This window comes from Nyctereutes procyonoides, unplaced genomic scaffold (assembly GCF_905146905.1).
Source record: "Nyctereutes procyonoides isolate TBG_1078 unplaced genomic scaffold, NYPRO_anot_genome, whole genome shotgun sequence".
Lineage (NCBI taxonomy): Eukaryota > Metazoa > Chordata > Mammalia > Carnivora > Canidae > Nyctereutes > Nyctereutes procyonoides.
Window position 1 is genome coordinate 19,095,850 of NW_026575041.1, and position 26,533 is coordinate 19,122,382.

Here is a 26,533-nt window from a genome sequence, read left to right on the forward strand (position 1 = left end):
ATTATGGCCAGTGTAAATTGTACAGTTGGTCTCCGTAACCATAATAAAGGAAAAGATAAATGTCAGGAAAATGAGACTCTGATTTAGCCACATGTTCTATTTTATTATATATCATTTTTCATTCAACTGGAATATCTTTTCATCTTTGAAATACAAAATGAGAAGGGAATTATCTTACTGAGTTTCTACTCTGTGCTAACACTTTGCTATACTGCTAATGACCTCATGGAGTACTTAAGGTGGACACCACTACTTCCAATTGCTCCATGAAGTACAACTAATAATCATCAACTCATGAACTGATAAGGAGAGCAGATAGATAACTTGGAGCCTCATTTCAAACTCGGCTCTAAGTAACTGCAGTGTACTATTTTGTCTCCCGTCAGAAGACACTTTTGGGCTTCCTCATGTTCCTGGATACACTTGAATCTGGTGTTAATCTACAATATGTTAGGCAGTAAGTGTTAAACAGTTTTCAAAGTCCTTACAGCCCTGGGTTCATTAACTGATGGCACTGGCCATTTGTCACCTTTCCTTTTTCCTCCTAATCTCTTGTTTGTGGCTCTCCAGTGACAGGAGTTTATCCTTGGGACCCAGGCAGATGTGGGTAAGGTGGGTCAAACAGAAGGGTGTCTGGTGGAATCATTAACCACCGCTATCTAGATGACTGCATCATCAGCCACGTTGAGTTACTTTTATTTGGAAGTTTCATGTTGGTGTAGCTTGGTGCAGGGAAGAGCAGGAGCAATTTGGTGAGAGTGGCCTACATTTTCCTTATTTGTACCGTGTTATTTTGTTCTCAACTTGGGTGTGATTTCAGAAAAAATGTGTGTATAGTTTCATTTGATGATACAGCTTCCTTTATAATTCTAGACTTCTGTTTTAAAAAAAAAAAGACAAAACCACTCACTGCTCTGACTTTGCTGTGTTAGATTCTGGACCATACAAAATAAATTTTGCCATGGATGATAACACTACTTACATTTTGACATTGCTTTGTGACTTAAAATGCTCTTTCTGATAAACATTAACTCCTTTACGTTAGCGTAGCTAAGTGAGTTCTGTGAGGTTACACACCCACTGGAGGACATAGATGTTTCTAGAACCAGCACCATGCCCCACCCCCCCCACCCCCGCCCGTTTCCTCGGTCCTAACTTGGTTACCCTTTCTTTGCATTCACCACGCATTCTGATTTACTTCCCTAGAGGCTTTTTAAAACTATGGTAGTAACTTTTTACCCCCTTTAATGTCGTTTTTACCTTCTCTTAGAAAGCAAAACTATGTTTTTCTATATTATAGGAATAGATATGTTATAGGATTGGATGTTGAAATTTTTTATGAAGTTTAGAATTTCCACATAGTAATATCCTTAACCATTGTAGTTCCTTCCATCGCACCCTCTATGTATTTGAATTTTCAAGCCCAGGAAACTGATGAGGAATGATTGCCAGGACTTGTGCCAGGAGGTTGCTGGGGTTGAGGAGAATTTTGGCAAATGTATGTCCAACAGGAGAAGCCATCACCATGGTGCTGTTGGGTTTGTGTTACTGTGGAAGCATCCGTCAGCTCTTTGCCTCCAAGTGCTAAAAATCATGGCTTGACCTGCTGGCAGAATGAATGGCTATTTAGCCCTACAGCTGTTACTGAATCTCAAGGCCAGACTCTGTTGTCTTCATTTGGTCTTTTGGCATAGAATGGGCTAAACTTGTGTGGGTTTTTGTCTTTTAAGAACATTTAAGTCAGCTGCCAAAGGTTATTTAATGACTTGCATTGTCTAGTGGTTCTCAAACTTAGGAGAGCACATGAATCAGCTGGAGAGTTTGTTAACAAATGCAGCAGCCTGGGCCCTTTCCCTAAAGACTCTGAGTCACTAGGTGTGGGGTAGGGACCCCTGGGGGATCCTCATTTAAGCTCTCCAAGCATTCCTTCTATATGTGGCTTGGAAACACCAGCCTGAATTTCCTTGGGTTCCTTAGAGAATGTCTACCAGATTATATCTTTTCTGTAAAGTTCTTTTCCTTATTCTTTTGAAAGGCAGGAAATTGAGCTCATATTTTAGATACATTTCTTTTCTAGTCAAGTTTTACAATCCAAATAAATCTTCTATTATTCATTAGTGGTGATAGTTTTCTGAATGTCTTCCCAATGGATCAAAAATCTATTTCTGTGCTTCAGTAATTGTGGTGCTCCTGTTTTGTGAAACTGCATATGCTGGGAGTAGTTGATCCATTTAGTAGTTTTATGTTCTTGATTTTTTTTTTTTTGAGGGGTACTCAGTGAACAAAACCATACCTTTGAATTTTTTTTTTACCATGCAAAAGCATTTAATAAATGTTTAATAATGTTCACAGTAAATGGATTAACTGGGAGGCCCCCAGCTACAGTGGATTTGATCACAATTTAAATTACTAGTCTGGAAGATGCAATTTAATCATTTTTCCTTCACAAAGAATGCATTCTTATTCTTTGACAACAGGAATTCATATTCTTGACTACTCAGAAGTTTCAGAAGGTTTAGAAAGAGCACATTGTATTTTTTTAAACTGTGATTTTCTATTAGATTCTTTTGTAAGCTGCAAACTGGAGCAATGATTTCATTATTTTATTTACCTGAAGCTAAAGAAATCTTTTAATCGGGATAAACAGTTTCTAGTTCAGCACATTCATCATTGATAATTGAGAATATATTTTTGCTGTCAATTACTGTTAATTATAAAATCTCTTTCGTTTACCAAGTATGTATTATGTGCCAGGCATTGTGCTAGGTGCTTTGTGGGTGCTGTTTCTAAATGTCACAGGAATCCAGCAAGGTAGGGTTTCACGAGGCTTGTTCATTCAGGGTCACGCATCTGGGAGTTGTCAGGCTGGGACTGGAACTGAGTGCGGTGGACTCCAAATCTCCTGGGACCCCCTCTTTGCCACCCTAGCTTGCCATAGTAACTTTGTTAAGCATGTGTCTTATTTCTGCATAACAAACAACCACAAAATCTCAGTGGCTTATGGGAAAGGACAGTTTTTCTTCCTGCTCCCAGGTCTGGGTAACAGTTGAAGCAGCAACTGTGGATTGAATTATAGCCTGCCCCACTGGCCTTCCCGTTCCAGGACCCAGGCTGAAGGAGGGCCCACTGTCTGGGGCATGATGTTGTTCTCAGGGTAGAGGTCAGGAGCTCAGGAGGGCTGATGGAAGTTTGTGGTGCCTCTTAAAACCTCTGCTCAGAACATTCCATTAGCCAAAGCAGGCCATAGGGACAAAGCTCAACATTGGAATGGGGCAGAGAGTATTTCTCTTACAGAGGAATGGAGAGGAGTGAATAAGCACTGCATCTTAATATAGCCTGGCATAGAATCCATTTATATTTATCTTTCTTTAAGCTGAAGCTGCAGCCAGCATTTCTCTAACATACATGAGCATAGAATGCTTTCTCTATTCCAGATGTTTTGATGCAGTCAGTAGAGGCTTAGGAGACTGAAAGTACACGTGGGTTCACAGAGACACCCCAAAGAGGCATCTCACACTTACCAAACACTGTAAAGGTAATTATTATTTTTAGTGTATATACTATTCCAAAAATAAATAAATTTAACTTTATAATTGTGTTCAGTATCTGAACTAGCTCTCTCCCATTTACCTCTCCAGATCCATTTTCCACCTTTCTCTCTGCTTTGTGTCCAGATCCTGAGTTCTTGGCCTGTCAGCTCCTTTGCTCCCTGACACCTGTTGGTTCTGCCACTGGGAATGTAGAGAAGAGGAGAATTAGGTCAGGGTATTTATCCCTTTGATTCTTTCCATACTGGTTACTGTGGTCTGGCCATATTCTCTTAGGGGTAGAAACAGCTCCCTGCTGTTGCCAACCCTGGAATACTGCATCATTTTCTCTAATTCTTGTCCACACCTTTGTAAATAGTCTGTTTATTAAGTGCTTCTCAATTACCCAGTTGGGAGTATGCCATCTGTTCTCTGTTAGGACCCTGACTGATAAAATATTTTTTATGTAAATATTTCTAAAACAGATTTTAAGTTTAAAAATATTTCTGAGGGTGATGTTTTCCTGCAAATCCTATTAACTCCAATTTCTGCAGGGCTGCCCTGTGTGTCGGCACATTTCACTGGAGGCCCGGAGAAAGAGTAGACAGATAGTAATTATCCACTGCTTTCATTTTGCAAGAAAAGAAAGTGAAACCAAAAGATTCTGTGTCCCCACTTAGTCTATACTTCCCTTGTCTTGTCTATAATGAGAAGGCAATTTTTGCTTTGCTGAAGACCCTCTCCCACCAGACATGGGAAGAAGAGGGATTTGGCTGGATGGTCTCGTACTAGGATCTCTCAAGCTCTCAAATGTTGTGATGCTGTACCTTGATCTTCTACAGGGAGAAGGACACATTTCAGCTGGTGGCCAAGGAAAGAATAAAGTTCTACAACTGAGTAGTTTTTATTGAGCTAGTTCAACTAAAGAGTTATTTACTAGTGCCAGTGCTGAGTCTAATACTCTTACCTGTAGTCTCTAATCCTCAGATAGTCAAAAGGGTGTGAATGAAAACTAGGAATAGGGAAATTGGTATTGTGAGAAAAATGAGCTTTCTGTCATTGCAGAAATTGTTAGTCCTTGCACAGGTATTTAAAGGGGTGGGTAATTCCTGTAGTAGCATATTTCTTTATATAACATAATAATACATAAGCTTACTTTTTCTTCGAGATTTCAGAAATCTTATTTTGTTTTATAAGTCATTCCAGCCTCTTTCCCCCAAACTTGCATGTTAACTCCTCTTTGACAAGCTGAGAAGTAAGACGGATGTTATTTGGTAGCTTTGGTGCAATTCCTGACAATTCCAGACTAAAAGGCGTTCTCCATCCTCGTTCTTTTTTCAAGGTGATATTTTTACCTCCACCTATCTAAGTCAAAAGAGGTGTATTAAATTTTGGCCCAAGCTTGCCCTTAAAATTTCCACTTGGGACCAGAGGAATGAAGTTATGATCAAGTGACAGCAGAAACTTTTCTTGGCTATGGATTTTTAACCTTAGCTCTAGACTTTTGATCATAATTTTTAAGGGAAAAATAATGTTTCCCAGAGAAGCCCTGAACACTGCACAACATTCAGATGAACTTAGCAGTTATCATGTAGGCCAGGTGGGAGAGAGGATTAGAAGCTTCTGGAAAATAATGAACAGCATTTTTTTTATGATTCTTTTCAGCACGTGCCTTCTTCTTGACCTTTCTTAACTATTGGCTGAAGGCAATTTAGGTTTTGATAGAGGATTGTTGGTCTAAATCTGTAATTATGTCGGGGTTGTGTGTATCAAGTTTGAGCTGCTTTTATCCTCTGTATGACTAGTAAATGATAAAAATAATGACCACCATGAAGAGGAAGACAAATAGTGTGGCAAGCCAACCATCTGAAAACTTGTGTGGTTCTTTCCTTTGAAATCAGTCTTCCTTTTTTATCAATGAGGAAAATTTTCAGGGGTTTGCCTGGTTCTTCATTTCAGGGATCCCAGTGTGATGTGATGCTGAATTGTTTTTATTTCTTAGGTTAACAGAGAGTAACACCTCAGAAGCCTCATAAGCAGAGGTTACAAAGACTATCAAATGATTACTTCATCTGTTACTGGTTCTGATTTCCGGTAGCTTGCATCTCATTTCAGTCTTCTAAAAAATGTTTTTTTGCAGGTGTTTTGTGTGCACTTTGAAGGATACTTTCATTTACCATTACATTTGGAAGAATTATAGAGTTTGATAAATATTTATGTGATGCCACAACATTCACAATGTATCATTGAAAAGAAAGTGAAATGAAAATGAAAATGGGCTGTAGTCTGTATTTTTAGCTTGCTGGTTTTTTATGAAAGCCTGTCTTTTTTTTTATGAAAGCATATCTTATCGACAGACAGAATCTACAAAGAGTTGTGTGTAGGATTCAGTTCAATTTATATTAAATTCTGGGCACTGGTATACGAATTATTGAATATAATAGGAGTCTCCAATTTTCTCTTTGGATGTTGGAGGATTTAGTGGCTCCTCTTGGGCCACTCTTTGTGATTAAATTCACATTTTCATTTGCATAACATAGTTAATATTCTAGTTGCTTTTAAAAAGCAGTATGTTGGTGAGAGTAATAATACTGAGCTAAAATAACATTGAATATGAAATGTCTTGAGTCAAAAAGTGAATAAAAGTTGAAGGAATTAAGCTAAAAAATTGAGGTCTTTCTCTCTTTCACACACACACACACACACACACACACACACTAAAAGATATTATGGTGAAAACTTAAAGCCTTTGTGATTTATCCCCAAGATTTATAAAATACAGATTAAACAATTTTCATGTTTTTTCCACTTGCTTCCTTAAAAGTCTGAGTCTTCTCCCTCCTTTTCCCTTCTTCCTTTTTTCTTGCCACCTCTCTTCCCCCTCATACCCACATTTGCAGTTCACTGATTCCCTTTAGGCAGAGTACTTTGCACTAAAAAGGATGCACAGATGATTAAGTCAAGGGCTAGTAGTAGAGACAGAAAAGCATGTAATTGCAAACTGTGTGATGCATAAGTGACACAAAGTAAGTGAGTGCCTTGTGCTTGTCATTCATCATGTTTATTGTGGCCTCAGCATCGCCCTTTGGCATTGTGGGATGATTTTTACAAATTCCAATTGGAGACAAGACAGTATGAGAGATAACCAGAGCATTAAAGTGAGTTGATGATGATATATAAGCCAGGCTTAATTGTCAAGGAATGTCTAAGCCCAGAAACAGATCCAGGTTTTGTGAGGCTTGAAGTACATACTTTGTATCATTTTGGGTGCCTGCTTTGAGGAAAAGTGTAAAAATTTATGACTACAAAATTACTGTATTTATTTGAACCGAGGAAAGAAATCACAGCAACTCTCCAGTTTAAAAGTCAACAAACACCACAAATATCACAAAATTTAGAAAAATAATATATTTTGTTGATTAAATTCCTGACATACCTCTCTAATACTTTGTTTCCCCTACATCTTTCTGTTGCATTTTTGGTTTGATTGCCTCTTCAGGGGATAACAATTTTGTAATTGTTTATTTTTTTTAAGATTTTATTTATTCATGAGACACAGAGAGAGAGGGAGAGAGGCAGAGACACAGGCAGAGGGAGAAGCAGGCTCCATGCAGGGACCCCGATGTGGGACCCGATCCCGGGACACCAGGATCTGGCCCCGGGCCGAAGGCGGCGCTAAACCCCTGGGCCACCCGGGCTGCCCTTGTAATTGTTTCTATAGAAAGTATAGAAAGACTATTTCATTTTCCTTCACTGCTGGTGGATTGACTTTTATTTTATTTTATTTTAGTTTAGTTTTAAAGATGTTATTTATTTATTCATGAGAGACACAGAGAGAGGCAGAGACACAGAGGGAGAAGCAGGCTCCCTGTGGGGAGCCCAATGCAGGACTCGATTCCAGGACCCTAGGATCATGCCCTGAGCCAAAGGCAGATGCTCAGCCACTGAGCCACCCAGGCATCCCAGAATGTGTTTTTTATTATTGGGAGTTTAGGCATGTCACTCCATGGTTGTGACTTGTTATTGTTAATGCTGTGTAAATTTTCTACATTGGTGTCAAATTTGAAAAAAAAAAAAACTCGATTTTTTTTTCATATGAGCTATAACAGATATATTTTCTGCTAATGCTTCTACTTGTCTGTACTCTTTAGACAAAGAGTCCAGTAATTTCCATTTTGAGGAATCTAATCAACAAAAGGAAAAAAGTCATGGTATGTTTATAATTATTATGCTACATTTCAGGAGAGAACATTCATTTTAACTCTGGAGGCAAAAACCAAGTCTTCCAGTTACAAGTGTACGTATCTAATAATTGGGAAGTTTTCCATAAAGTAGCTTCTGGCTCTGTACATTTGAGCTCTGTTTCTCCTCCCCCTGGCCATAATTGTCATCATTATTGTGACCATTCATGGAATATGTTCACATACTAACATAAGTTCTAGGCTTTCATGTCCATGACACAATGTTGGGTCTCTCGGTCCAGTAGGCAGTAGGAGTGTTTTTGGAAGCCATTTCTGCACTGGGACAGCTAACAACAATTTGTCTATAACTGGAATTGATGGGGAACCACATAAATATATGCTATTGAAAGCAAACTAAACATGTCCTTAACTCAATTCTGCCTTATGCCTGCAGCCATCCTATCTGATGATGCAAAATGTAATAGAGGAGAAGTTGGAGGGGAAAGAGAAAGAAGTTTTAAATTATTGTGGTTGAAATATATTACTTTTGCAAAAAATGTATAAAAATGTATAGGGGATCCCTGGGTGGCGCAGCGGTTTGGCGCCTGCCTTTGGCCCGGGGCGCGATCCTGGAGATCATGTCGGGCTCCCGGTGTATGGAGCCTGCTTCTCCCTCTGCCTATGTCTCTGCCTCTCTCTCTCTCTGTGTGACTATCATAAATAAATAAAAATTAAAAAAAAAACTTTAAAAAAAAATAAAATAAAAATGTATAACCACGTGAACATTGCTAGGGTCCTCCCTGGGGCTTGGAAGCTTTGAGTCTGATAGCTTCATGTTAAATTAGCATCTGCCTACCAATGCTAGTAAATGAACTTTTTTTTTTTTTTTTTTTTTTTTTCTGAGAGAAGGGCTTCAAGATCAATGTGGGGAATGACTGAGCTGGACCAGACCACAAAGGCTAGTCCTGATTTGAGGTTGGTGCCAGTGACACCTGCACCAGGTTTAAGATCTTTATCCCACTCTGGTATTTTTGAACCATAGGATAGAAGATCAAGGCTGCATGTGAGTGGGTTCAGCTCCCTAGTGTGTCCAAGTATCTCAAGGAGGTGCTCTGGAAGTTCTGTATCCAAAGCAGCACTTGATGACTAGGAAATCTGCAAGGTCAAGATGTTTAGCGTCTTGAGCTCACTGCCTTTCTGGAGCAATTGCCTGGTGAGAGAATTACACTGTTCCTTGGACCCACTCTCTTTTATAACACCCATTTGAGAATTCAATGGTAAGATACACCAGGATCCGGAAACAAATTAAAAGGACCTTCGAGAGCTGTGCTAGTAACTGTCAGAGTTCTTTTATTTAGACTCCTTATCTGTACCCTAAAATCATGACTTGGGGATTTCCCCTAAATCTTGAGGGTTTTCGTTGAACCATCATGTCCACATTAATATTAAAATTTATATAGATAATCTAATTTATTACTATTCTAATGTATATATCAGTAGCACATCTCACAGTAATTTACCTCCCCATGGGCTGCTGGCATTGATAGGATGTTTCTGATTTCATTGACTGGAACCTGATAAAGTCCTGTAATTATTAAAAATCCACATTGACTTGAGGTTAGTTTTGACAGGGAATTCTATACTTGGAATATCATATCAGCCAGGATAAGGCCCTGAGATCCTGACTGAGGTCATGGAGATGAAGCATAATGTTAAAGTCTTCTCCAGAAAGTTCATGCCCGCCTTCATGCAGATCACACATCTCTCCCCAGACCTGGGTAGAGTTGATATATTTCTCTCTCACCCCTTGAGGATACTTCTAAAGGAATGTTCACCACATGGTTAAACCGAATGAGCTTGGAAATGAAAACACAGTGATTTAGTTTTGGATAACAATTTCAGAAAAATATTGTTATAGTTGCAAAACATGCAGGTGTAGTCCTATCTATACTGTTCCCCCAAAGGGCGAATAATCACGATTGGAGTGGGTGAGAATTCCATTTATGGTCACTAAATTCTTGTGTTTCTTAAGTAGGATAGTGTACATACTTCAGGGTGTTTATGCTAAGTTAGGATTCTATATTCCACAGTGATACATACAGCACAGCTGCATAATGTATAGTAGCAATACCTTGGTAATTGAGAACTTCCTAATTTGGTAGGGTACATTCAAGAATTAGGATGTAAGCAAAAAATTGCTGTTGGAAGCCTTGTAAATAGCCTTTAAAAAGAATTTGCGCTAACATCTCTGAACTCTTGTTTTTTGCCCAGACCTTATTTACTTTTACTTTGCACATAATTCTAATAAGCTATACGTCCTGATCCCTGTCATGCAGTATTTTAGAAATTGCAAAGCAGAGATATTGCTGTAGAGAAAAGGCTTAATAACGACAGTGAGAAGTAACCCTGTTACCCTGTCTGTAATCGGACAGCGAGAGAAATAGGTAGCTAACCCACATTGTGTGTTTGTTAAATGCCAGGCATTAAATAAGTATTAACTCATTTGCTTTTCACAAGGATTCCATGAGGTGGTACTCTTCCTATCCACATCTTCTGGATGAGGAAACAAAAGCTAGATTTTAAATGACTGACCAAGATCTCCTAGCCCTGGTAGAGCTAGGATTTAAATGAGGCAGGCCAGCACTGGGTCTAAGCTCTTAATCACTACACTTCAGACACTCTCTGGATAAACAGCCCTAAGTGTCTCCTTAAGGGCTGTAACCCAGAGGGAGCCCATCGCTTCATTACCACGCGGTATAATAACTGATCATTACAGAAGAGCCCCAATCATTGGAGAGGCCCACGCTCCCTAGAAAACAGACCCTGGGGCGAAAGTTACAGTGCAGGCTAATGTTTTATTAAGGGTGTGATCCCAGGGGAGCTCGGGTGAGGGTGGGGGAAAAGGAAGCCAAGCCTGAAGGAAGGGAGACCAAATATAAATTGATACATTATTAAATTGGTTACAGCTTCACGACAAAACCCAGTGTTGTGTTCTCAGGCTCCCTGTGTCTCCAGGGAGGCCACTAGAAATGCTACATCTTAGACTACTCGACCTGGAGGGGAGGATAAGCAGTTCCCCCGTTGGCCCTTTCCCATTCTTGACCTCTTACTGAGCAGCTTTGCCACCCGGGGAATTAAGTCCTCAACTCTTCTGTGTTGCGCTTGTTGTGACTGGACAACTGGAAGAAACCAGTGCTTTGTTGGCATGTTCTCTTTTACCTGGCAGTGCTCAGGGTTTGGGGGGGGAAGCCCTCATTTTTCTGTTGTAGTAGCAGGCATTCCTGCTGGGAAGGTAGGGGACATGTTGAGGCCTGGTGAAATGGGCAGGGCTGAGCAAATCTTGGCACCGCACAAACTGGATTTGGGCACCGAAGGTCAGTGTATCTGGGAAAGATTTTTCACCCAAACCACAAAAGCTAAACAAGCAAAACTCAACCTATGCAATTGTAATGCCTACCTGGGCAGATGCTCAATCACTTAGAGAACTCAGCTACGCAAAATGACACATTTCCCAAAGGCTCTGATTTGTCAAGGCATTATGATTCCTGTTTCCCTGGCCCTTAGAACTACAAGGGAAGAGTGCCAGCACTTTGTATTCTTCGATTGATGTGGGCAAAATGTCTTTTTAGTCTCTCCTTTCTTGTGAGCATGTGACATCTGAGTGCTGTTTTATCAAATGGGTGTGCATGAACTCATGGGCTGGAAATGCAAACGGAGGTAGATGAGCTGGAAGGGGGGAGGGTCTTCTGAGAGTTTTGTCTGCTGAACTGACTTCCCCATCTTGATTCCTTGTCACAGAGTAATAATCACCTTCGTTATCCTCCTCCTCAGCAGCATCCCCTCTCTCAGCACTCAAGGAGGGTCTGCTCTCTGCTAGATGCTCTGCAGGGTGTTTCTCGTACTTGAGCTCACTCAATCTTCGCATTAAACTTATGAGGCAGGTAGTGTTACTATCCCAGATTTATGACTGCTGGAACTGAAGTTTAGAGAGGTTAAATAACTTGCCCAATTGCACAGAGCTAGTAAGTAACAGAGCCAAGGCTTCGACTCATATTGTCTTATTCTGCAGCCTGGCTCTTGTCCTGACCCTACGTTGCTCTTGGGGTCTGCACATCTGGGCTCTCCCAGAAAACTGCCACTCCACCCCACTCTGTGCAGCCCATTTCCTCATGTGCCTCTGTTGTTAGGAGCTGAAAGGGAATATCTGGAATATACAATCATTATAATAGGCATTGTATATTATATTATGTAACATATAATGAACATATAATATAGACTACGTAAATGTATTCAATATAACAAACGCACCATATATAATACAATTTATAATATAAAATAACTACAGTAGTATATGTGTTATACATAATTTATATGATATGTCATATGTTATATCATATTTATTATATTTGTTGAGCACCAACTCTGTGCCAAGCATTGTTCTAGGCACTGAATTAGACCAGTGAACCAAATGGACAAAAGTCCTTCTCTTTGTAATATTCGAACGGGGAAGTAGATAATAGTCAAGATAAGTATAATGTGTGTCAGGTGGGGTTAAGTGCTAAGCAGAAAAGTAATGCAAGTAAGGGAGAAAGAAAGTGTAACAGATGACGGTGGATTCCAAAGAAGGCATCCTAAGAGGACGACCTTTTGATAATGTCCTGAAGGACTTTTAGATTTGTAAGCTGGTTATTTCAATGTGAGAAGGCAATAAAAATGGGGAGCAAACTTGGTTGATTGCCACAGACATAGTCAGGTAATTAACAAAACCACTATGAACTAACTGTAGGGAGAATATAATACGAAAGACAATTATTAGAAGTGCAGATTTGTTAAACGCTGAAGTATCCTGTTTAAAAGTATTTTCCAGTTAATCAAAAGGCTTACTGTAGATGTACCCCATCTCAGATGTCCTTTAAGTCCAGCACACCTACCTCATAAGAGGAACAACTTTTTTACTGCCCCCTCTCTTATTAATTATACTTATTTCCCATCTTCCTTATGGAGTCCTGTTTTTCTGAGTATGGTTTTGTAGCAATTGTATTTTTATTATCATTGATTTTATTGTCTTTAACTCTATTGGATTGAGTGTCTGCTGTGTCAGGTGTGATGTCCTAGCTGCTGACATGGAGATTGGTCCCTTACTCAGAGGACTTCCATTCTGATGGGGATGATAAAGCATTCAGGTATTTTCAAGGAGTTACAGAAAATTAATATACTTTCTGCTAAAATTATAATTGAACTGGATTTTCTTTTAGAAGTCTCATTACCTTGGAGTTAAACTAAGAGAAAGAGGCTATGTTTGCATGCAGTACATATTTGCTTCTTTACCAATTATGACAGATTGCAAGGAATTATGTAGTGCTGCACTCGTGATCCATGCTAAACCCTGGCATTTTCAGTTGTATGTAATTTAAAGAAAGGTCTCAATACTTTGAGTAGTAGCCAATATGTAGTAGTAGCCAATACATAGAGGGATCCCCTAGGTGGACATAGGAATGCAGTTTAGAAAAGAAAGAGAAATATTATACTGGAAAGACTCAATTTCTTCAAAATCATTGAGCAAGAAAAGCAATGTTGAACTTCCATACTGATTTTACACACCTTCTATACAGTACCTTGAGTTAGATCCAAGAGCAAAAGTTAAGATTCTCCTCTTCTTATTTTTTTGTAAACAACTATAGACTGTACTTGGATGACTTTCCCCCTGGATTTTACCTGGGACTAGCCACTTAAGTTTTTCTTTAAAAGAGGTTAGGTTTGACACTTTTATACTGATGTCACCTAAGGTTCATATTTCTTGAGTTCTCAGGAAGATTCATATTCTTTATAGCTGATACAGCACAAGCTGGAGCTCCCACTAAGCCAACCTGAGGATACAAAATAGGCCAGTGTCAACTTTTTGCTCAGATTTCTCCAGTTTATTTTGTGCATCAATTTGTTTTTTTTGTGTGTGTGCATCAATTTGTGTAACAATCTCATTCATGTTGGTCTCCAGTACCATTCATACCATCACCATTTCTGCAGAATACTGTGAACCTTGTCTACATGGAAAATTAAATTCACTTCCCAGATATTTTCAAAAACTTTGTGTGGTGTTTTCAAAAAACACCATGAGTTCCAGAAACAATATGAAAGATTTTTAGGAAGCAGGGAGGGGTGGGTTTGGGAGTCAGATCTGGATATACGTAGTTAAGCGATCCATGATTCTTGTTCTTCTTATGTGATTGAATGAGGTCTAAAGTGCCAGGTTTACTTTCTGAAGAATCCACACAGAAGACAAGATATAATGCTGCATGGGGTCTATAAATCAGTTTGTTGTCAGATCTTTCAATTAACAATCCTCCTGCCAGGAAATCACGTTATCATCTCTCTTAGATACCAAATGGAATGCCTCCCTGATGATTTGCTGTCATGTGTCTTCACTGATAGAACTTGGAGAGCCATGGCTTCCCTTAGGTGTTGAAGATGAAGATCACCTTGAGGAGGATCCTTCCCCACCTGATCCCTCCCACAGGTGGACACATGTGCACACGCACTTCTGAGTGGCTGCGTGGGGCCTCGAACTGGATTTTTAAAAACTCTTTGGGGCAGGCACCTGGTGGTCCAGTCAGTTAAGCATCTGACTCTTGGTTTCCTCTCAGGATAATGAGATCAGTCCTGAGTTGGGGTTTCATGCTCAGTGTGAAGTCTACTTGAGATTCTCTTTCCCTCTCTCTCTCTGCCCCTTCCGCTCTCTTAAGTAAATAAATTTTTTTAAAAATAAAAACTCTTTAATGATTCTTTGGAACACAGTTAGCCCACTGCTCTGAGTTGACAAATGAGGAAGATGAGACTTCCTGAGAAGAGTGACTTTTCCATGGCCCTACAGGTCATCAGGGAGCCTTGGATTCAGGACTTGTAAGCATGAGTACTGTTTTGCTCAGAGCTGTCTTGACAATTCAGAAGATGTTTTTGATGTTTTGGGTTGTCATCGTTAACCATATTTATTGCCAAGAGGTATGGTTACTGGCTTGGCTGTAAGAAACATCATCACCTTTTACTAGAATGGCTGATGTTAGAGTTGACTCTGTGTGCATTTCATACATGGGAAGTTTTTAGATGACCGTCCTTTATGGAGTTTTACAACTTAGTCTTTTACATTCTGTTTTCTACTGACCTAAAAACATCATACCTAACATTTGAAGCAAAGATGAAAACACACTTTTTTTTTAAATCCCTCATCCTCAGTTTTTAGTCACAGAACTCTTTAAATTAAATCATTAGTATATACAAACACTCCTTTTCCCAAAATGGTTTTTCTACTCTGCAATTATTGTGTTGTTTTGGGGAAGATAAATAAAACCAACATTAAGACATTAGACACTAAAATGAGAAACAGTAGCATTGCCATTATAAAATATTAGGGAGCTATTAAAAAACATGAACAAATACAAACCATCTCCCTGTGGCTCCTGGGCCGGGGTGTGTTGAATGAAGTGATGCCCTCTGGTACACTGGCTTCCGCATGTGAACTCTGGGATATTGGAAATTCCTTGCTGGGATTGACTGGCCAGGCCACTTAGATAGGGGTGGGTGTAAAAGAGAGGCTTCTGCATTCTTTTGTTCGTTCAAAACAATGCAATTTCTCCAGCTGTGAGGTCAAATTTCCAGCCTTTTGTAAAATTAAATTGTCTGCTTTGTATAATACTGTTTCAAGCAGTTTTGTTTTCAGGCAGACAGCTACAAGTGGGAAAGCAGCCCATATGAAAAACATGAATGTGGGGTTGGTTCTTGGGCAAAGAGTTCATCATTCTGGGGACCTCGAATGCTAACTTTGCATGCAGAGCTTGGTAACCAGGTTTGGGTAGATGGCCTGTTGCCTTCAAGATTTCTCTCTGTTGCAGGGAAATATTCCCAGTTGGCACATGGGATTCTTAATAAAGAGGTTGGAATCACTAGCCCTTCTGTGTCTTGGCTTCTCACCAGAAGGTAAATAAAGATGAGAAGTTTTCTCTCTCAGATGGATCCTAGAATCTCCCATTTTGGATAGTCAAGTGTGGTTTTGTTCACTTGGGTGTTTGCTGTTACTGTTTTCTTTTAGTGTTTCTGAGTTACTCTGACTTGGCGAATCCTGAATACACATATGAACCCCAAATAATTGTACTGAGAAATGCAGAAATTATTGAGCAAGGGTTATTGGATTTCCATAAGTAAGCAAATATATCCTAAGAGCTCATGGGTGAAAATTGCTTTTTATTTAATGAGTCATTTTTATTGGAAGGTAATGATTATGTCCAGGCCATAAATACAGTGTAAATTCCTTTCAGTGGACATTAAAAAGATGACTTTCAATTGGAAGCAGCTCTAAAGGCTTCAGAACATTGAGCCTTCAAAATTTCAAACCTGTGCATTCTGTACTGTCTGAATATGAGAAAATGGATGAAACCCAGCAAGAGCTCACATGCAGGAAGAGATGCTTATGACCGTGCAACAGCAACCTGAAGAGAAACATATAATGGTTAAGAATTTTAAGATGTTGCATGCATCATCTTATTTTACTGTCACAGGCACCCTGTGAGTGATCTATCCTCTTCACACTTTATAAGTAAGAAAACTGGGGCACCCGGGGTTTAGGGACTTGCCCAAATACCTCATCTTTCCTACATATCATACTATCTCTTGTGTTTATGAATGTGTGATTTTTTTAGGACTAGCAATTTGAGCAATTTGTCTTCCAAGTCTGAATAATTTTTCTTTCAGGAATATTTGTCCGGGAACAAGAGTTATTCCTGGTGGTTAAACTTCCTTGCTTATTTATACAGGATGATTTTTAAAAATTCAGCTGTGCTCCACATATACCTGGGAAATAAAAACTGTTGCCCAGTTATTTTAAATCATATTCAGACTATGCATTCTGTATGCTGTCTGTATTAATATTTTGTTCAGCTGCTCAGAGAGCAAATGATAGAACTTTTCCAGCTGACATTTATGCTACCAAACTCTCCAACTGGTGCTTCTAACTCTCTGTATGAGAGCAGCTGGTTTTGTTAGAATTGCTGCGTGTGCCTGAGATACGGGTGTATAGGCCTTGCTAGTCACACCCTGGCAATACTCTATTTTTGTTCAGTGTTAGCAGCATATTTGTCTTATTCCTTCTGCTTGATTGTAAGCTCCTTGAAGGCAGGATGTATTTCTCTAAATAAATATGCACCATTGTGTCCTGTGCCTTTCCTGGTCAGAGCTTGGCATATGATCACTGCTGAGTAGGTACTTTTGAAAAGAGAAAGAGAAGGAGAGGCTGGGCTGTGTATATTCAAATGCTACTCTCTGTCTCTGTTTCATTCCTTTCTAGAGGTCGGGTTAGATGGAGATATGTTTCCTGGCCATCAGCTTCACCTCTGAGCATGTGGAGATTTGTTCCATTACCTTCTTTTTTTTTTTCTGTGGTTCAAAGCTTTGAATAATGTATATGTAGACAAAGGAAATTAAGATACAGATGATCTATGAGGAGCTTTAGTCAAATACTGGAGTTTGGGGTTTATTTTTTCCCCAGCCATTTAAGGAAATGGCGAAAATAATGATAATAGCTTACATTTTAAAATATATTTGGTTTTCAATCATTTTCTATTCATCTCATTGACTCCATAGTAAGTAGCTTATGGCTTCTTTCTTCCTATCCTAACAGAGCCAACAAAATGTTCGTGGAGCTGCCTATCACTTTCTTATACATGCAGTCATTTCAGATTTCCAGTGCTTTCTTTAAAAAGAGAGATTTACTTATTTATTTTATTTTATTTTGTTTTATTTTATTTTATTGTTTTAAAAGATTTTATTTATTTATTCATGAGAGAGAGAGAGAGAGAGAGGCAGAGACACAGGCAGAGGGAGAAGCAGGCTCCATGCAGGGATCCCGATGTGGGACTTGATCCCGGGTCTCCAGGATCAGGCCCTGGGCTGAAGGCGACACTAAACCCTTATGCCACCAGGGCTGCCCTACTTATTTATTTTAGAGAGAGGGAGGGGGGAGAGCACATGCACGCTTGGGAGAGTGACAGAGGGAGAGAATCCCCAAGCAGACGCCCTGCTGAGCTCAGAGTCTGATGCCAGAGCTCGATCTCACAACCCATGAGATAATAACCTGAGCCAAAACCAAGAGTCAGATTAACCTACTGAGCCACCCAGGCTCCCCTCTAGTGCTTTCTTGTCACCTGGCTTGTTCTTTTACAGTGTGTTTAAAAGCTCTCTGGGCCAATTCTTAGGCTGCTTTTCTGATGGACTTAGTCCTCAACATAATATTTTTTATTAACTTTCTTCACTTCTATCTTTCAATCAAGTCCGATAAGCCTATTACTGATAAGTTCAGCTCACCAGGCAGCTTCAGCAGGTGCTGCTTCCCAGATCCCATTTGGAACTTTGGGTTCATTTCCAGCAACAGTTTTCTATATAAGGTGTTCATGTTATTTTCAATGTGCCAAGAACCTCGAATTTCTTCTTTAAGGACTCCTCTCTTAGAGATGTTGTTAATATATTAATGTTCAGGTCCTTCAACTTCTATTTTATATGCACTGCCCTTTTTGATTTATCTTTGCAAAAGTACTTTAGTGTTTTTCCAAGTTAGGTCTTTGGTCTTGTGACCTTTCTATTGCCCTCCCATCCATATGCTTTCTGTAGGCAAGACTTTTCTGACTTCTTTAGAAATTGTCTCATTTCGGGGTGCCCGGGTAGCTCAGTCAGCATCTGATTCTTGATTTTGGCTCAGCTCATGATCTCAGGGTCATGATCTCAGGGTTATGAGATCGAGCCTTGCATTGGGTTCCACACTCAACTGGGATTCTCTCTCTCCTTTTCCTCTCTCTCTGTCCCTCCCCCTGCTTGCACTCTCTCTCAAATAAATTGCAAAAAATAATATTTGATCTTCTCTTTCATTCAGTCTTCTTGTTCATGAAGAAATACTCTTTCTCCTTGAGAAACCATAGTTTTAAAGCTTGCTCCACAACCAATTAATTCATACTAAATGAGTTATTTTATATATAGCATAGAGCACAGTGTTTCTATTCCTTATATATTTATTTCAGCTTCCTCACTCCAAAAGGAATTTAATGGGCATTACTGATGATCAGTAGCACCTGCCCTTTACCGTCAGACTTTGATAAGTGTAAACACAAATGCATTCATTTATCTAACATTTCTGTATTTGCTGAGCCATGGCTTCATTTTTCTTCTGACAGGTAGCACACACAACTTTTGATGGAGTTACCCTGTTGGATGGGGCCAAGAAAATTGTCCCTACCAGCAGGAAATAAACTCTTCTGTATATATCAGGCAATTCAAGACTCTTTGGTGGTAATCCAGACCAAGGGGGATTATTCTATCTTTGCCTTGTCAAAATCACTTTGCTGGACTGTAGATGAGAAAAACGCCTGAAACTTTGGACTGGGACTGTTTATTTTCTGATAGCTGGGAGACTCTTATGAATAAATAATAGAAAGATTTGCAGGTAAGCTCTTGGCTCTGGTGTCCACATCTGTTCATATTCAGGGCCAGAATCTTCACAAATATGATCAAAAATATCCTAAGTACTAAAGAAAAAAAATCAAGATTTTTTTCATTTAGGTTCAAACTTTCTATTTGTTACTATTTCAGAAATGCTAAAATTACTAGAAAAGAGTCTTTGGAGTGTAAGAATGTGAGCTTCCTAGTTCTATCCATATAAGGAAGAAACTCAAGGAGACTCAAACCAGGTTCTGGAAGATTAATGTCCTAGAGTGGGAACTGTGAGGTTAGATGAAGTTGAAGTCCAGCTCAGAGGGATTGATTAGGTCATTAACTGCAAGATTATTTAGAGGAAGTAACTGTGAGAGACAACAAGATGGATAGTGCCATCACTTGATGATATTGTTGGGTTGGAATTCCATCGTTTAGTCAGACTCTTGAATGTATGTGTGCGCATGCATATGTGTGTTTAAGGAGGCTAGTTACAGGTGAGGTCTTGTTCTCAAGATAAGTGGTGTTAACTTTTATAACAGGGAGCATAAGTAGGAAATGTTAAATTTAAAAACAAAAGTGAATATGCACCTGTCACATAGAGGATCTCATCTTCAAAATCCCAATTTGTGGTTAACCTTTCTTATTTATGGTGTATCTTGCTAATGCCTGGAGTGAACAGTTTGGAGCTGGTATATGAACATTCCACTTCTCTGTGGCCCTCAGTGTTTTGTGGTCCTCAATCGGTTCTGTATGTCCCTGTCATCCTCCTCCAGCCAGCCAGTCTGCTTGATCTTCCAGCTGTGGTTTATACAGTTGTTTCTTTTCTTCTTTCTTGAACATCCCAAAGGACATCATGTTGTGTATGCTCCATCATGTGAGGGACTGTCCATGTGATCTTCACAGCCACCCTGTGAGGAATAATTATCCCCACTTCAGAGACAAGGATACACAGCATATTTAGCTCCCGTCATAATGCCGAGGCCAAACCCAGATCCTTTCACCCCTAGGCCAACTCTCTTTTGAAGGGGGAACCTCTTGGCAGTGCTTCAGTGTTTGGTTTAGCAGCTAGAATTTGCCTATGAGTTGGGAAAGACACAGGGTCACATTTTCACGAGTGGGTGCCATAACAGAGTCCTACCACATGCCCTCATGCCCTTAGCTGACTTTTCGCTGTCAATGAGCTGCTGATGGGATGTTGTACTTAGAGCAACCTTGGAATATGCCTATTTTTGTTTTTTGTTTTGTGGTAGTGAAATTCACATAACACAAAATTAATCATTTTAAGGTGCCAAGTTCAGTGGCATTTAGTACCTTTAGAGTTGTACATTCACAATGTTGTACATTCAAAACTGTGAATGTAGTACCACAGAACTACCTCCTCCCTTGAGTACCCAGCTCCCCATTCCCCATTCTCCCCAGCACCTGGCAACCACCGGTCTATTTTGTGTCTTCTGTATTTGCTTTTTGTAAGCGTAAAGTATAGCCGTAGTAAAGAACGGAATGCAACATGATTCAATTACCCCAATGTTAAAAGAGAAGGTAGGATCTTAGGGACTGGGATTTCTTTTATGTTATCATAAATCCAGGAGGTGAGTTTCAAGAATAAAACTGCATTTTGATTTATCTTCCCTTTTGTAATAAAAGAAAGATGTTAATTTTCTAAAGCACCTTTGATCTGACTTTTAAGATGTAAACTCATATATTTTTTGCTCAAGCAGATAGGCAGCTAGCTGAGGGATAATTAATTGATGAACTATATATTTTTTTTTCATTTTAAAATTTCTTTTGGTGAATCCTAGTGACAGTCTGGGAAATTTATGGATTAATCTCCTATTTTAAGTATCCCATTCCATTTTTTTTTTCATTAAGGGAAATACTTTTGAAACATCGAATGTTCATTATGGGAAAATGAGAGTACCAAGCATTAAAAACGGAAGGAAACATGAGATGCTATCCTTTTCTCAAACATTGGAGTTTGTGTCCTTTCAGCAGACTTTATGCTTTATGAGTTTTTGTTGCTTCTTCATTGTAGTATTAGTTACCTTCAGAGGACCAGGTAAATGCGAGGATATCAAGGAGAAAATTGACCTCTTTGGCTTAAATCAAATTGCAAATTATGTTAGGAGACTGGAGACTTCACCAAAACGCCTTGTATTAAGGGGAAAGAGCTGGGTTTTCCTTTGATTCCAGATTTTAATATCAAGTTCCAGTTATTTAATAGTAAAAAAACATGGTTTCACATGTATTTTTAATGTCTTCAAGTTTAAAAGTTGCATGAGGCTTAAACTGGCCCTTACAGGTGGATTTCAGAACTGGTATTGAAAATATAAAAATCACTGCAACTCAGTGGAGGGTTAGCTAGAGTATCATTTTCAGGAATAAGCAATATTTACATTGTATTTTGTTCTGTATTTTCTTCAATTTTCACTTGGTAAATCTGGTTGGTATTAAAGTGACAAAGCTCCTGTAGTTACCTGCTCAGGTGCTTTCTCCTAGAAGGGCACCTTTTGTTTAGAAGGAGGCCCATTATGAGCTGCCTCACGATGGAAACCCAGAAAGGAACTGCCACGTCCCTCCAGAGTGTCACTTGGCTTTTGTCCTTCTGCCACCACTCAGATGCCTGTCAAGCTCCAGCTTAAATTTATTTCAAGAGCTACTCCTTGGTCTTTCCTTTTCTAAAACAACAGCCACAACAACAACAAAATATTTCTGGAGGTTTTTTTCCTTCTTCAGGTTTTGCTATTCTCCAGATAGCCATACTTTGATGGCCTTTTTTGTGTATGTTTCCAGAAGGATGTTCAATGGACACACCAAATTACAGGCCCAGATCTACTGTTTCCAGTGACTGTTCTGGTTCAGTGTTTCTTAGAGTGGTCTGCCACGAGTCAGCAGGTGTGTGTTGGTGGGGTGGGGTGGGGGGGCAGGCATTTGCATTTTAAACCAGAAGATTCACTTTAAATCAGATGATTCAGATACGGATGATGTACACAACAACCACACTATGAGAATTACCATCTTAGTCTGTTGAAGTCATCTTGCGCCTAACTTTGTCATCCAGCATGTTTGTTGTCCCTCCTGGTTTTGAGTCATGTAAAAATTTGGTGAGATGTCCATGACCTAATCCCAGTCATTAGGAAAAATGTTGACAGATACAAGACTGAATTCAGAGCCCTGAGGCAAGCCACTGGAGACTTCTCTCCAGGTTGACACTGCCTTGTGTGTACTGAAATTCAATCAGTTTTAAACCCCCTTTCCCTGGCTTGTCATTCAGCCCACATTTTCCTTGTCTTGTCCTCTGGGATCTTATGAGAGATTTTGTCAAATGCCTTGCTGACAGCCAGCTCTACTAGATCTACAGAATTCCCCCAATCTGCCAGTTTAGCAAACACATCTTTAAAGAGGAAAGAAAAAAAGAGAAGGGAAAATAAAATTTTTAAAAAGGAGAAAAGTAAGATTAATTTGGGCAAGCTCTCACTTTTCCTGTTGATCCAAAGATACAGATTTGAATCAGAAATTTGTTTTGGGTAGTTCATCTGGAATACTCAGATTGTAAGAGACTGTCCAAGAGTTATGACAGCCTGACAAAGAAATGCACATGCATTTTACAGAGAGGTTTCCCCTCCCCATAGGAAAATGTACAGATACAAGTGTGAGGAGTCATTAATGCCAGCCTCTCTCTTTATGTGATGGGAAGTGGGAGATGGGCACCTTTAGCTCTGCACCACTTATTTTTGGGAAGGGTATAGAGATGGGTATTTCCTTGTAAAAATCTTGAAAAGCCTCTAACTGGCCATCCCTCACTTCTTAACTGAATGCTCCCTCCTCCTGTTATTGCTAAATGGAAGGCCCCGATACTTTACCTGTACCTCTCATGCATCAGGGAGGAAACAAGTAGAGGGTTGCTACCAAAAAGAGGAAGAATTACTATAGCACATGTAAGTGACAAAATCCTATTTCTCAGGGAGTTCATTCCTAGAAAAAGGAAAGAGGGTAGTAGGAATATGGGTGTCTCAGAATTCTGACCATTGAACTGCAGCAAAGAATTTCAACTCACAACTGGTTTAAACTATTCCTCCTGGAGCCGCCACTCCTTGATGTGGTGATTCCTTGTAAAAATCTGAAGAGAGCCAAATTTAAGCACATGCAGAAGCTGGAGTGCCAGGCATCTGGGACATTGCCCACTGCCCGTCATCCCTCGAAAATTGAAGCTTCAAAAGCAATGCCCTTCTGATGTATAGATTTTTTTTTAAATGAGGAAAGCAAATTAATGATATTCAAAAGGAATTTAAAGTGGGCTAATCAGCACAGTGGAAGAGACCGGGAGCTGTTTACAGATGTGCTGATGTAGAAAAACCAGCGTTGGCTTTGTCTGCAAGAAAGAATGGGGGGAGGTGGTCCTCTTCTCTAGCTAATTAAAACGGACTTATCTGTAAATTTAGTTATTCATAAAGCTTGCTTCCACGGAGCTGCTGTTTCTCTAATAGGATGGGAAGGCTGGGTTCCTGTAAATGTGGGTCAGCCATGTGATTGAGTGACCCAGATTTCTACAGACACCCAGAAGACAGAGCAGAGAGAGAGGAACTCCCAGTTCCAGGCTGCGTGGGGTGCACCTAGCGCCTAGTCCTAGTGCTGCCTTAGAGCTCGAACCTGAATGTTTTCACTTGGAAATCACGTTGTAGACTCCTCCCAAGAAAACAGCCCCAACAGCCAGGGCTTCCTATTTATTCTTGGTCACATCTCCTTCGAAATTCATGAAGAGATCTTGTAAGCATTTAAATCATGATAGCATCAGTGGTGGCTGTGGCTGTAGCTGGGATAGCTGGCAGCACAGGGAGTGGGTTCGTGTCCCTGAGTGTCCCATCAGTGGAGAGTCCGGAAGCGAGCTCATGCTGATTTCACACAGCTCCTCGCATTAGCATTTTATTATCTCTCTGCACATTTTCTCTATAACATAGCAACTGTTTTCACTGCACGGTCAGCCAAATTTTTCGTTGTTACAAATTATGTTCAAGATCGTATGCCTCGATGTGGAAAAACTAGAAAACATGAATAAATAAAAAAAGGAAAATTTGAAAGTGAGAAAAGAAAACTCATTCTTACTGCTACCGCTCAGAGATAAATATGCTCATTATTTTGAGGCAATGAGCAAGAAGATGGTTTTGTTTAGTGCTTAACAAAAGGAGCTCTGCCCTGGGTGTTGTATGGAAGTGTTGAATCACTCTATTGTGCAGCTGAAACTAGTATCACACTCTATGGTAACTAACTGGAATTTAAATAAAAACTTTAAAAAGGGGGGAGGGGGCTGTGGAGCCAGCTACCTGGATCAAAATCTTGGCTCTGCCACTTCTCTGCTGTGGGATTTGGGAAAGTTAATTGATGTCTCTGTCTCTCTCAGTTTCTCCTTTGATAAAATAGGGATTTATTTCTCAGGAAAATGCTATGATACACCTAAAAGACTTTGAGCAAAGAGAACACTGAACAAGTGTTGGAGACGATAGTGAATGAATGCTTAGGTGGAATATTTCCCATGTGGTGTGAAGTTGTTTGTGTCTCTGGTCTATAGCTGAGTACCTACTGCAACACCAAAAACATCCTGGAGCTTGTGTCAACCCAGTGCGTACACGGAAAGTACAGGAAAAATGTCAGTTGTAATTATCGACTGGCACATTACTAGTATTCATGAGATATTTGTTGAATGAGTGAATGGCAGTCACTGCTCTGAGGTAGTTTGAACTTGAGAGAGAAAAAGGAGGAGATTCGTGAAACAGCAAATAAATTGTGAGCCACTTGGTAACCAGTTTGAAGGGAGAGCTGTCTCTTGTGTTTGGGAGGTTTCCTTGTGTTCGGTGGATTAAACTGTTTCCATTACAGCCTTGCTGTTAGATCAGGAACCTGCTCTGGAACCAGTGCATTCCATCACAGAATGGAAAATTCATTCATTCATTCATTTGTTCATTCATTCATTCATTTTCTTAACAAGCATTTCCTGAGTGCTCACTGAGTGGCAGAAACCATGTCAGATTCAGCAGATCCAAAGACAGTGGAAGAGGATACAGTCTTGTTATAGAAACCTGTGACTCAAAGTGGAATTATAATGTAGTGCGATGTATGCTGTCAGCCAACAATGCCTGGGGTGTGGGAGCTGGTGTGTGTATGTGTATGCACACATGCAAACTGTGTGTAGGGGGGGAGGAAGGAAGGGAGGGAGGGTTGTCAGAGCATCATTTCCCCAAGAAGGTTCTGTTGAAGCCAAGTCCCAACCAAGAACTAAGTTTTAGCTTCACATGGTAGGTGAGGCTCATTACCAACCAAGAACACACGATGAGCATTTGCAAGGATTAAGGAGAGTGAGCAAGCTGGGAAGATGAGTATTCAGCAGGACTAGAGCTTTAAAGTGAGGAAGGGTAGGAGTCTTCAATTTTAATGCTGAATGGTGTTGGTAGCCATTGAATGATTTTTAAGCAGAGAGTGACATGATCAGAGCTGCCTTTTAGAAAATAAGCCCAAAGCCATGTATGCATGGACTGCAGTCAGGAAGACTAGTTGTGGGAAATCCAGACAGAAGGGGCTGGAGCAAGGGTGAAGGAATTGATTTCCAAGGTATAAGGAAGGAGAATTCACAGGCACAACCAATTGGTGTGTCTATGTTGGGGTAGCGGGAGGGTGGTGGAAAGGTGGTTAGGAAGGAACTAATAATGGTTCTCCACATTTGCTTGTCCTGGTATGCATGGACTTTTTATTTAGATTAAAAATACAGGAGGAAGGCCAAGGTGAAGATGGGAAGATAATGTACAAATGGCTTGTGATGAGCCTCTGACACACCAGATGGAGCTTCTTAAAAAAAAAAAAAGATTTTATTTATTTATTTATTTGAGAGAGAGAGAGAGAGAGAGAGAAAACAGAACATGAGCAGACGGGAGGAGGTAGTGGGAGAGGGACAAGCTGAGGAGGGAGCCTGACATGGAGCTCGATCCCAGGACCCTGAGATCATGACCTGAGCTGAAGGGAGACGTTTATCCGACTGAGCCACCTGGGTGCCCCTCAGATGAAGCTTCTGAATAGGAGTAGCATAAAGGAGGAACTACAGTGGGAGGCGATGCTAGAGAGAACACAGATTTCTTCATGCACATTATCTTAGTCTCATTGGATCAATATATTATCTCTTGATTTTTCCTCATTAAGGAGCTTCGGGAGCTACCAGCTTACATTAAGTTCTGTCTTCTTAGAGTAATTGTCCTGTCAATAAAGAACCATGGTATGCAGTCCTTGTTTTAAATACAGTACAAAGATCTTTTCTGGTGAAGGGAATTAATCTGAACAACTAATTTTCATTTTTTGGGCTTTTTGCCAGGCTATTTG

The 26,533-nt window shown here is 39.9% G+C and overlaps 1 protein-coding gene and 1 pseudogene across 1 annotated transcript in view; one reads left to right on the top strand and one right to left on the bottom strand.

The window, feature by feature from the left end:
- The window catches only part of FAT3 (FAT atypical cadherin 3), a 652,865-nt gene that overhangs the window by 146,938 nt on the left and 479,394 nt on the right, over positions 1–26,533 (top strand). The window lies entirely within an intron of this gene.
- LOC129506568 (AP-3 complex subunit sigma-1-like) lies at positions 4,725–14,232 on the bottom strand (annotated as a pseudogene).